This window comes from Pempheris klunzingeri, chromosome 12 (genome assembly GCF_042242105.1).
Source record: "Pempheris klunzingeri isolate RE-2024b chromosome 12, fPemKlu1.hap1, whole genome shotgun sequence".
NCBI lineage: Eukaryota > Metazoa > Chordata > Actinopteri > Acropomatiformes > Pempheridae > Pempheris > Pempheris klunzingeri.
This window is the reverse complement of record NC_092023.1, coordinates 4,770,560-4,781,969: the sequence shown is the minus strand read 5'-3', so window position 1 is coordinate 4,781,969 and position 11,410 is coordinate 4,770,560. Positions and strand designations below refer to the sequence as shown.

At 40.2% G+C, this 11,410-nt stretch overlaps 1 protein-coding gene across 3 annotated transcripts in view; it reads left to right on the top strand.

Annotated features, from left to right (window-relative positions):
* The window catches only part of slc25a16 (solute carrier family 25 member 16), a 391,343-nt gene that overhangs the window by 331,106 nt on the left and 48,827 nt on the right, over positions 1–11,410 (top strand). The window lies entirely within an intron of this gene.

Here is an 11,410-nt window from a genome sequence, read left to right as displayed (position 1 = left end):
GTCAAAGCTTGATTGTTTTCAGGGGGGTCACTGTCACTCCGTCTATCTGCTGACGCATTGGCTGTGTAGTCTTAGGCCTGTGCAGCAGCTCTGAAATCTGGAAGGAGGAAAACTACCAGCGTCCTGGGAGACCCAATGTTCTCTGGTCTCGCTGAATGATTGCATTCATGTCAGGTGGTTGGGGTCAAGCCGCATTGAATGCTGGCAAATTGGGCCTGCTGTGGGATTGCTTGGTTCTATGCTCTGTTCACATGCATTTGGCTTCAATATCAAACAGCAAACAGAGAGCACCTTGGATTATTTATCCTCCTCATTCACAGCAGTGGATACTGGTGATCCACATCACAGCTGCAGGTCACACTCCTACGCATGCACGCGCACACACACACACACACTGTGCCCAAATACTCACACAGACACATACTGGGGAGACATGCATATACATATATACACACACACACACACACATACACACACAGTGGTGGCCACGCGTTTCTGCACACACACATATACTGGCAGGCATGGAGTTGAAGTCAACCTGGCCAGACAATATTCTCTGTGGTCTCAGCTCATTGAGAACGCAAGCAAACCCAGGCCTTTAAGACCGTGCTAGTTCCCCTTGAAGTCTGTACATTTATTTGGTGTGTCGTGGTTGTGCATGCGTCGGTGCCATCAGGCCCCAGCCTCACCGAGTGTGAGATGAAAGGCAGCTGATCATTAAGGATCAAGGTTCAGTATCCTAAAAGAGAACCGAACACGCTCTGACACATTTGGGAAAACCGAAACCGTGTTGGGTTGTTATCTCTTCGGTCGTTTGATGTTGGTTAATCCATATGGATGTTAATGGCCGTGTGTTTGTGTGTGAGTATACGCGTGTCAAAGAGAATCAGCCCACACAGAGTTCAATACCTGAGCTTCTATTAGTGTCTTTTTTAGCTCCTGTGTGTTTTTGCGCAGATTATTTTCCATTATGCAAAATCTAAACGGCAATGATCAAAAAATAGACACCTAGAATGTGTTGTATTTGACATGCCTGCAACAGCATCATGAATTAGATGCTGTTGGAGCTGTTGTTGGAAATTTAAAATATCTTTATCGTCAAAATTCATGAACGCCATATGTCAATTCTCAGTTTTGTATTATCAGAAATAGAAGGATCAGTTTATATGTCATTTTGCCAGTGAAACACAGTTGTAGCTCCCCCTAGAGTCAGAATAAGGAAATACTAAACTCCTGAAAGAAAAGTCACTACAAATAAGTTAATAAATAATAAACCTTATTATTCACACTACAGCAGTGCATTCAATATCTTCAGTAAACACAAAACAGTGCAGCCAGAGGAGCATAAACTCTGTCTTTTGTGGGGAAAAAGCATCCGTCTGATTAACGGGTATGTATGTGTGGAGGTGAGACACAAAAGATGATCATTACGCTGCAAAAGCGTTGATGGCAGCAGACAGCACACCCACACAATGTCTAACAAAAGACGAGACCTTCTGAAAAAACTTAAGCCCTGTTCAGCGTCTGCATATTTTATTTCTACTGCCACAGTTCCTGTCTTCGTCTTTCTTTTACCACAGTCAATTTTGTTTTCCTTAAACCCGCCTCATAACATGATCTCTTAATTAACTCTGGGAGTGTAGCCCTTAGCCTCTTCTTCAGCCGCATAGTTAGCTATGAGCGAGATCCTCGGCAGAGCCCCTGCCTTTCAGCCAGCCTTGTGCACTTAAACCAGAGCAGAGTCGAGTTGGAGTTAAAATACTCACTGGGAAGTCATTTTAGATAGTCCAGTGGATAGTTTGATTTCAATATGACCCACTGTTACTGCCGTGATGAACGAGATGAGCCTACAAAGACATTTACCACCGCAGTTGAGTTCAGTCGTGCTTGTGTTCAGCCTCCTGTGCTTTTTGATGCCTTCATGTTTCATCCCAGTGGAATGGATACCCAACCTGGGGCTGATGGACTGATTTAATTTAAATATGACTCAACACTGCCAATAAGCAAATAAAGGAGCTCATTGGACAATGTATAAAGAAGAACACAATAAGTGTGTATGAACTGTACAGGCGAAGAACTGTACTGTACATACTTACTGTTACTGTTTATCCATGCTGACTTTGTGAAGTGGATAGAAATGCCATTACGCTATTTCCAGAACATCACTGTTGCCCAGTAAATACATTTTTAATGTTTTGATATCCTCTCTAATTTGGGCATCATGTGACTGAGCAGCTATGAAAGCATATTGTCTGTACAGCTGTGAGCTGATGTGTCGAATCTTCCGTCAAATGAAGATAATGTTTTTGTTTTGTCTGAAATAGTGTTTTGAGTGTAATGTAGCTTGTGATATTGTTAGTAATAATAACAATGTCAGGTTGTGGAGGTAGACAGAGGGTTGATGATGATGATCCTCAGGGGAAAGTCTAAAATGTGCCAAATTCAGAGGCTAAAGTTTTTTTTTTTTTTTGAAAGGATAGGTTCGCACGGTTAGCCATGCCAGCAGCTTTTCTGTCTTTAGCAGTGTGGGTGGGTTGTTTGGCTTTCCAGAAAGAAACAGAAGTATTTAATGGACTGACATGAAATGTGGGTCAGACATTCATGTCGTCCCTCAGCTTTTCATCCAGTGCCATCGTCAGGTCTAAATTTTAAAACTGCAAAACCGTACTGTGGTTTCACTGCTGATTAGTAAACGCTAACATGCTAACACGCTAAACTAAGATGACGAACACTTAACCTGCTAAACATTGGCGTTCTAACATAAGCGTTTAACTTGACGCACCGCTGCCACTGAGCACACAGAGCTGCTAACACGGCTGTGTGGTCCTGTTTTAAGTGTGTCTTAAAGGAAGCCCCTCATGCCGTGTGCACGTTAAAAGAGCGGGAAAATAACAGAAGAAATGTTTACAGCAACCAAAAACTCTTTAACTTCTCTTTTGAGTTTAGACTTAATGAACATATGGGCGTGTGCGTGGTGTATTAAGACAGACTTGAACAAATCTGAACCTATCCTTTAAGACTGAGGTGAAAAAGAAGCACTGTGTGCCATAATATAAGGTGTTATGTAGCTTGTTCTTTCAGGAATGACTTTTTTTGATTAATGAATACAACCAAGGGAGTCAAGATTATTATACGGTTTTAAATGTACTCTCATGAAAACGTGTGCACTGAGATATAAGTATATTATCACGAGCGGGTTAAAGTTTGGGTCGCCCTTGTACCTCTATCATGCTGACTATCAAGATAACCTCTGTGCCAACACATGTCTTTGGAAGAGAAATGGCGATATAAAACTTGTGGACCAAGTGATGATGTATAGCCCATTTCAGTATGTATATTCCAACATGTCACAATATATTTATCCTGTACTGTATCTGAGAGCGCAGCAAGCCTGTTTAGACACCTGGAGCCATCATTTAGCTCCAGATACTGTGTGGATATTATCCTGTTATAAGTGGGAATGTTTTCTTAGTGCAAGATGATGTCTTCCTGAAAATGTAAAAGATGATGTGTAGAGTCGTGGTTACAGCCTCTTTGAGTTGCTTTGAGTTCTGAGCCATTCTGCCTCGGGGAGACTAAAACTGCATTGATGTTTAATGCTGCATGATGTGTGTGTGTAAACAAAGCCAGTACCAGACGACAAGAAATGAAATCCCCGATCAACAAAGTCCCTCGGTTGCGCTGTTAAGAGAGAGGAATTTATATCTTATCTTGGTGTTATTTATGTGTTTACATCAGATTATTTACATATTAATTGAAATGGATTTATGTATATTTTTCTCAAAGCTGATTATTATTCAAAGCCTGGGGAGAAGAGTCTCAGCTGTCTCCAAGGGATGAATAAAGTCTCTGAAGAAGTTGATGGAAAGAGAATTATTGTTACTGCCGGCTGCTGCCTGTATCTACGGTTCAATTCGTGCTGTTGTTTTTTTGAAACTCTGCCCATGCTGTGTCTCTGCTCTGAGTTCATGTGAGGTAGACGTTGGGATTGCTCTTCCTCTCTCTCTCTCTCTCTCTCTTACACACATTTCTTTAGGAAACCACAGAAGGAAACTCCACAATGAGACCAAGTCATGTCACCCGAGGACAGGACATCCAGGTTGTCAGTACTGGAAGGTAAACTCTCAAAAAGCTGCTGCTCAAATGAGAGCTGACGAGAACTGAAGAGGTGGGTGGTTCTTCTCTGTTGTGCAGTCAGTGCAAGCAATACCATTCACATACTAATATCAATAATTAGCAGCTTTAATCTCACATGGTTGTAACTTTGATGATTAGTTTCCATCAGATGAGAGGGATGTGTGCTGAGTGCACAATAGCAACAGTTATTTCTCCAAGTGTCCTACAGGAGGCAGTATAACTAAAGCTCAACGCTGAACTGATGTGGCAGGTTTGTGCTCCAACACTACCTTCAGTTGACATTCAATATGCACATTTTCCAGTTTGGATGCCTTAAGCACCACTAAAGTTAAAGAGGAAATAACTTGTTTATGTTGTTTGTTTAGTTTTGTATCAAGTACCACCAAAATTGGAACTTAACTAACAAATGGATCAAAACTTTCCTGTGAACAATATGACTTCCACTAACCAGAGAATGAGAGAATGAGAAAGAGGGGTGTGTGACTAATATATGTGTTCATAACTAATCAGACCTTCTTCATTGTAGAGTTTTTTTGTAAGTTAAAAGTAATGTCTGCAGAGGGTTTAATGACCCCAAAAAAAGAGCATAAAAATGTGCATAATGAGTATCCCTCCTTTTAACTGATGGCTTTTCATTACATTTTAGGGAAATAAAGGCCAGAATTGGTACATTCCTAACCACTTCAACAGTTTGATGGAGCACCAAAATGATTCTATTGCTAGTTGAGAAAATATGAATCACTTTGTTTCATTTTACGACCTCAGTTTATGAAGAAATTATTTGAAATGACCTTTCAATTAAACTAGCGTAAGACTGTTTCATGGCTTACTGTACATCATTGCTCCCTTGATGTCACTACTTATAAAAATTGGTGAAATTACACCGGAAAAGGAATTGCCCCTTTTTCAAAGTCATTCTAATCATTGTTTCTATGTTTGTAATGGATCACATCACTATGTGTAACGTGGTCATGCATTTTAATTCTTTGTTAATTCTCAAATTGCTTTGACTTTGCATTTAGCAGCAGCTAAAGACCCAGATATATAGAGTTTTCTCAGGAGTTTGTGGAGACCAAAACTGAGCTAAAAGAGATGTTGACCTTAAATTCATGATGAACAGATGCACAATTTCAAATAAATAATAATAACGTTATTCCATGTCTGCTAGATGTGTGAATAGCATGTTTCACAGCGAACAAATCATTTAATGTACTTCAGGCTTAAGAGTTTTAGGCTGACTTGTTTCGTTGAACATTTTTGTTCCGACAGTGCTGACAGTCCAGCCTTCCCTTTGTATGTGTGAGCATGTGTGTGTAAGAGGTGTACAGTAGATCCATCATAGCCTCCTCATAAGGCCAAAAATTAGTGATAACGTCCTGGCAGATATTGAGGCTTAGTGAAGATCAGAGACGGGAGGAGCGCTGAGAGTGAACTGATATTTTCTCAAAGGCAGCAGAGGAGTGAAGAAACATCTCAACACCTGTGGGGAAAGGTCACTCTCACGCTAACAAGCTACTCTCTCCCTCCACACAGACCTCCTTTGTCCCTTAAAATCTTTTTTTTTTTTCCTGCTTTCTGCTACAGGTTGTTGCTGCAATTGTCTTGAATTTCCAAGTTTTAAAATTCCTCATTCTTTGGCTGCACGATACTTTCTCTGTCTGTTCTACTTCCACCACGCCCTTCCTGCGCTTTCATTCCTTGTACTCTAAACAGGAAACAAGTGGCCTGCTTTACCTTTTCCAAAATTTCTTTTCATGGTCAGCCAGAAGGCAAAAAAAGTCACTTTTTGGTATTGATTGGTTAAAATGTTTATTCCTACAAATGACAGAAAATCAGAATCCCACCGCTGCCTCTGTGTTCCAAAGATATTTTGACTGGCAGCGGTGCCTGGCAAACCGAGAGCAGTCATTACAGTGAAGTTTACAATTGTGTGCTTGCATGTGAAGCATCAAACATGGAACCCCTCAGGAGAAGATCTTGGCATCAGAGAGAAGTCAGGCCTGTAGTGACATTAGAGGAGGATGTTAGCTCTTATTCTGCTCTGACGCTCATCTGTGACTGGGATCACGCATAAAAACATGTTTACTTTAGTTTAAATAGCAAAACAGCATCTCACGAGGTATGAAAACACTGGATGTGCTCACTCAGGCCTGCCAAACATTTATCCACATCTGTCCAGATCACGGTGAGTTATGATTGCGCATTAAACTGCTGCGATGCATCAAACAGAAAGATTCAGTGCTACTGCTCCCTCCAAAACACAAACCCTTCTGCACACAGAAATCCCACCCACAGACAGACTTATTGTTTGAGCATGTGTATGGATATTGCCTCTAATTTTTAACATTTATTTTGAAAGTCTGCCTTGAAAACCACACAGCCGGGGCACTCTTTAAAAAGACAAAGAAGTAAAACATGATGGAAACTGCACGGTTTGTGTTTTGGCCACACTTGATTTATTGTGCTTTGCCCGGTTTTGGAGACTCTTTTAAATTGATTTATTCCCCTCTATACAGCTGCCCTGCCTGTTGGCTTTGGCATGAATTTCCGCTCAGTTTATTTAACCTCAGTGTGATTGACAGCCCTTGTGTTGTGTTTGCCGCTGGGCCTCCCCCAAGTGCAGCCCAAAATGCTACAGAAGAACACAATGTTAAGCATCTGAGGCTGGAAACGTGTGGTTCCAGTTAAAATGTCACTTCTGATCGTCTCGGTTAATTGTGAGACAGAGGTTATTATGTGGCATTCCTCTTAGATCCGTTGCTGCAGGCAAATAAATGGTGCTTTGTCAATCACTGCCCCACTAACTGCTTTTCAACGTAGAGCAGGATCCTACAGAGCGCAGGGATGAAACGGCTTTCAGACAGAGAACTTTGAATTGGTATCTCTGTTTTCTACACTCGACAACAAACACAAGGCCAAAAGCAGGGGTTAACAACAAAAAACACAACATTTAGAGCATTTATCAGTAATTAAGACTACATATCGGACACCAAGAGTAGTCCAACATGTCTATAACTGACGTGATGTGGTGTGTGGATGAATGGCACAAGACTCGAGAAAGATTATCTTGGTGGCTCTATACTGTTTGTGCATGTGAATGGGACTGGGAAAATCCAGTGGGGGGATATTTTTAGTATGCTCACATCTTCCCATACAATTGTATCTCCACTCGAGAATATATATACATATATTAGGTTAGAATAAAATCAAGTAATCATCAGTGGCTGCTGCCTGACTTCAAAACTGACCCTGTGCTTCAGCAGCAGCTTGTCTGCTCACAGACTGTCTGTACTCACCAAGTTCATTGTTAAGATTTAGAAACACAGCAACATCTCTAAAACACAAGCCACGAAACAGTCACACAGGTTTGAAATAATCTTTTGGGTTGGCACAATTTATTTAGAAGAGAAAGTGAAGGCAAATCATAAAACTGATCATTACAAACTGACTTCCTGGCTTAGCTTTGACCTGCTCTACTTGCCACATTTGTACTTACACACAGGTTTTCTGTGCAGTGAGGGCGTTACCAACATTTTGGATTGTGTAGATGATCTGGATATCTGGTAAATCAAACTATCGGCTTGTGTACAAGCTGTCTGATCATCTGACTACTTGTGTTTCCCGTCCTCTCAGACTGAAGCAACATCACCCAGCTCCCAGGTTTCAGCACTTACTTATAATCTTTAGTTAGATCTCAATAGATAGAAATGTAGGCAATGAAAATGAATGAATGACATTGCATTTGATAATGTGTCAATACTTATTTAATCAATAAGAAAATGTCTTGAAATTAGCAGCATTTACAATAATTTACTTAACAGCTTGCTGTTGTCTGTGGTACCATTTACGTGGTTGTTAGAATAGAAATCTGTAATGTCACTGACTTGTTTTATTGTTCGGGCTCGGCGAAATCAGTCAAATTGATTTAAATCAAATGATTTGAGCTAAACTCAGGCAGTTGGAAGCAGAGGTGATGAAGCACTCCTTTAATCTCAATCTGGTTCAAACCCCAATGCGTCAAGACTGGAATTAGTCCTGCACCGCCCGCGAAAGACACGTGTTTGTGTTCACGTGTTTCTCAGAAAACTGAAGCAAAAGTAAACATACATACTCTCTGCTGCAGCTAAAAAGAAATGGCCACTATAGTTTATACATCCACATGTATACAGCTTTTTCTTCATGTCTCCTTCCGCTCCTTTTTTTCGGTTCATGTCCGTACATATCTGATCTTCTGTCAGATTCTGTGAACGCATCGTGGTGTGTGTACATTGTGCAATTACTGTTTGTGGGACATTTTGTTATTAGTGGTCTGAAGCACAAAAAAGGCATTTGGCAAATTTCTTTTTCCACATAGAGCACATGCCTGGACACCAAAACACACACACACACACACACACACACACACAGTGGTCCAAACTTCCCTGAAATACACACATTGAGCATTATGTTCCAGGTTTTATTTTTCACAGGGACAGCTCCACTTCCAGTTCATTTCAGCAGAAAGAAACACAGCTGGAGCCTCTGGGACGCAAACAATGCAGTGGAAGTGACCATGCCAGACACACACACACACACACACACACACAGAGCATCCTTCCTGCAGGTCGTTGGGCATCATTCACTGACACTGCTCAGCTATTACCTTGTCCTAAGTAGACTCTATTCTGTCATTTCTCTAACTTTCTGTAGCCATGTGCTTCAACCCTATTCAAAAACTATATATAATTCTACTTCCAGCCATATCTAAAGTAGCTGAGTGAAGTAATCCATCATTGTCAATGTTGTGTTTTCATTTATTTTCTTCAGCATTACCTCATACTTTGAATAAACTCTTACTGAACACGTCTTATATAACTGTGAAAACTGTGCTTTCAGAGACACCTTACATGTTTAAATGGGCAGAGCAGGTACAGCACATACTGCACATAGTATGTTAAGTTGAATATTGCATGTACATAATGTTTGAGGGTTGTTAAATTGCCAACCATCTTCAGCTGTATCCTTTTTTTTGCTTACAAACCTCAGAATTAGCTGAAATGCTGCGACCCATTTCAACACATTTATAGGAAAAGAAAAACTGGATTCACACAACCGTGTCTTTGACAATAAAAGACAACATTGTTATCAGGATTGTGGAGATTAAGAAGGAGAATGTGAGCGACAGGGTTAAAAACAACTGTGTCCTTTTATAGCGTGCAGTCTTGATAAACACTTGTGGATCTTACTGTTCATGCAAACTGTGAGCTTACAAATCAGTCCTTGGTGATACAATTCAGATTTGGCCCTACAAAAAGTTTCCATTCGGTCCTTGCAGTACAGTAACACCTTTACAGTAACCTCAGTTGAACCTTTTTGATTTATTTTTAAGTGAAACAAATTCCGAGCAAATATATTCAGATATTTGAGGGGACACGATCTTGCTGAACCCTCGGTAACTCTCACTCTCCACAGATTCTTTGGCTTGCACAGAAAGCATGACAACATCGTCAACATGGATCCAACAGAGACCCGTGGTGAGTAATTTTAATTGCTTTAACACATCCATCATCGTTTGTTTATTAGTTTTTCATGCTCTGATGCCTCTTAGTTTCATTAAAATTGTCTCAGAGAGAAATAAGTTCAGTCTCAGCTGAAATGTTTGATATTTACAGGTGGCATCTGTGGTTTGGGTCCAACTCATTAGAAGGCGCAAGGACTGATGTCAAGGGCCCGAGTTTAGTGCTGTATCTTAAAAGGAATGTGTGAGGTTCTTGGCTAAAATGTCCAAAATATATAACACTTGCCTCAGCGAGTGAATAGGGAGAAATCTATGAATCACACACACATGCACGGTCACTACTCTGGAGGATTGTACAAGCCAGCACTTGATTATGATCCTATCCCCTGCCGTGACAGTGATCGTAGGCTAACACTCAATACATCGGGAGTTGGGATGTGTAGTTTCTGCAATGGGATGGCCAAGAGGGGGAACTGATGCTCCCCAGCAGAATAATGTGGAAGCAAAAACGTGCTAGTCAACAAGCTGTCAACATCGTGTGGAGGACTGTGTTTTCACTTTCCGCTCGTTTTTTATGCCAGAATATTTATTAATTTCCAATAAAGTTTCAAGAAACATGTTGCAACACGTGTTAAATCAAAAATGAAGGGTTCCATATGCGTTATGCATTTTAGTGCAAATCAAGGGTTCCCCCATGAACACCGTGTGAAACCAAAAAAAGTGGGATCTTTTTACAATAATGTGGCAATAAAGTGAGGTTTGTTTTAGTTTACAGCCCCCAAATATCCACATCTTCCTTATTTTGTCTTTGTTCCTTGATTTAGATTTTTTCATTTGATATGCACAACTTAATATGTCTGGTGATATTTCATATTTCTTTACTGTCAACAAATCCCCCAAAATCAACGATGAATCGACTCCACTAACAAGACTTGTTATTCATTATTGCATTTGTATCCAAATACCTTATTCCTCTGTGTCCCCAGACCTCAGATATTAAGAACATGTCTTTGAGCCTCACTGTTGCACTGACATGTTCATCCATTGTGATGAATGTGGGAATAGCACACCAGACCTGCAGCTGAAAGAAGATCCCAACAAAAACACAACATACTCCTGTTTGAGTAATATTTGCTAAAAACTACAGCGACCAGCTGTTTGGAAATCTTTTACTAAGAAATTAATTTCAGAAAATGAAACTATGTATTATATTAAATCATTAGATACACCATTATGGACTAAAGTACACTTTCCACTTACTGTGCTTAAACTTTGAAATGTGTAGATTGTAAAGAGATGATGGTAGATTTTACTGCACTACTATACTGAGGCACTGATGATGAACTGATGATTTTGTTTTCCAAGAACGTTGATTAATTTTTTATTTATTTAAAATCATCTTTTGTCTTCATGTTCTCCTCCACTGACCACTATCTTATCTAAATGGGAAAATAATAAATACAAAGTTAGGTATAAACATTAAAGTGTTAACATGTTCAACTTAGACGTCTACATTAAATGGAAAATCATTTCAAAACTGCTAAGTATGTTATGTTGGGTTCAACAAGACCTTCCAACTATTGTACTTAAAAGCTTGAAACTCGCTCCTGGCTACTCTTGTGTGTATACACACACACACACACACACACACGTACGTTTATATTCTCCACTGTGCTATTGTATTATTCATAGGTAACAAAATGTAACCTACCATCAGAGACAGATGGCCTGGCATATGTTCCTCTGTCTGACTGCCTCTTTGGACGCAGTACACTC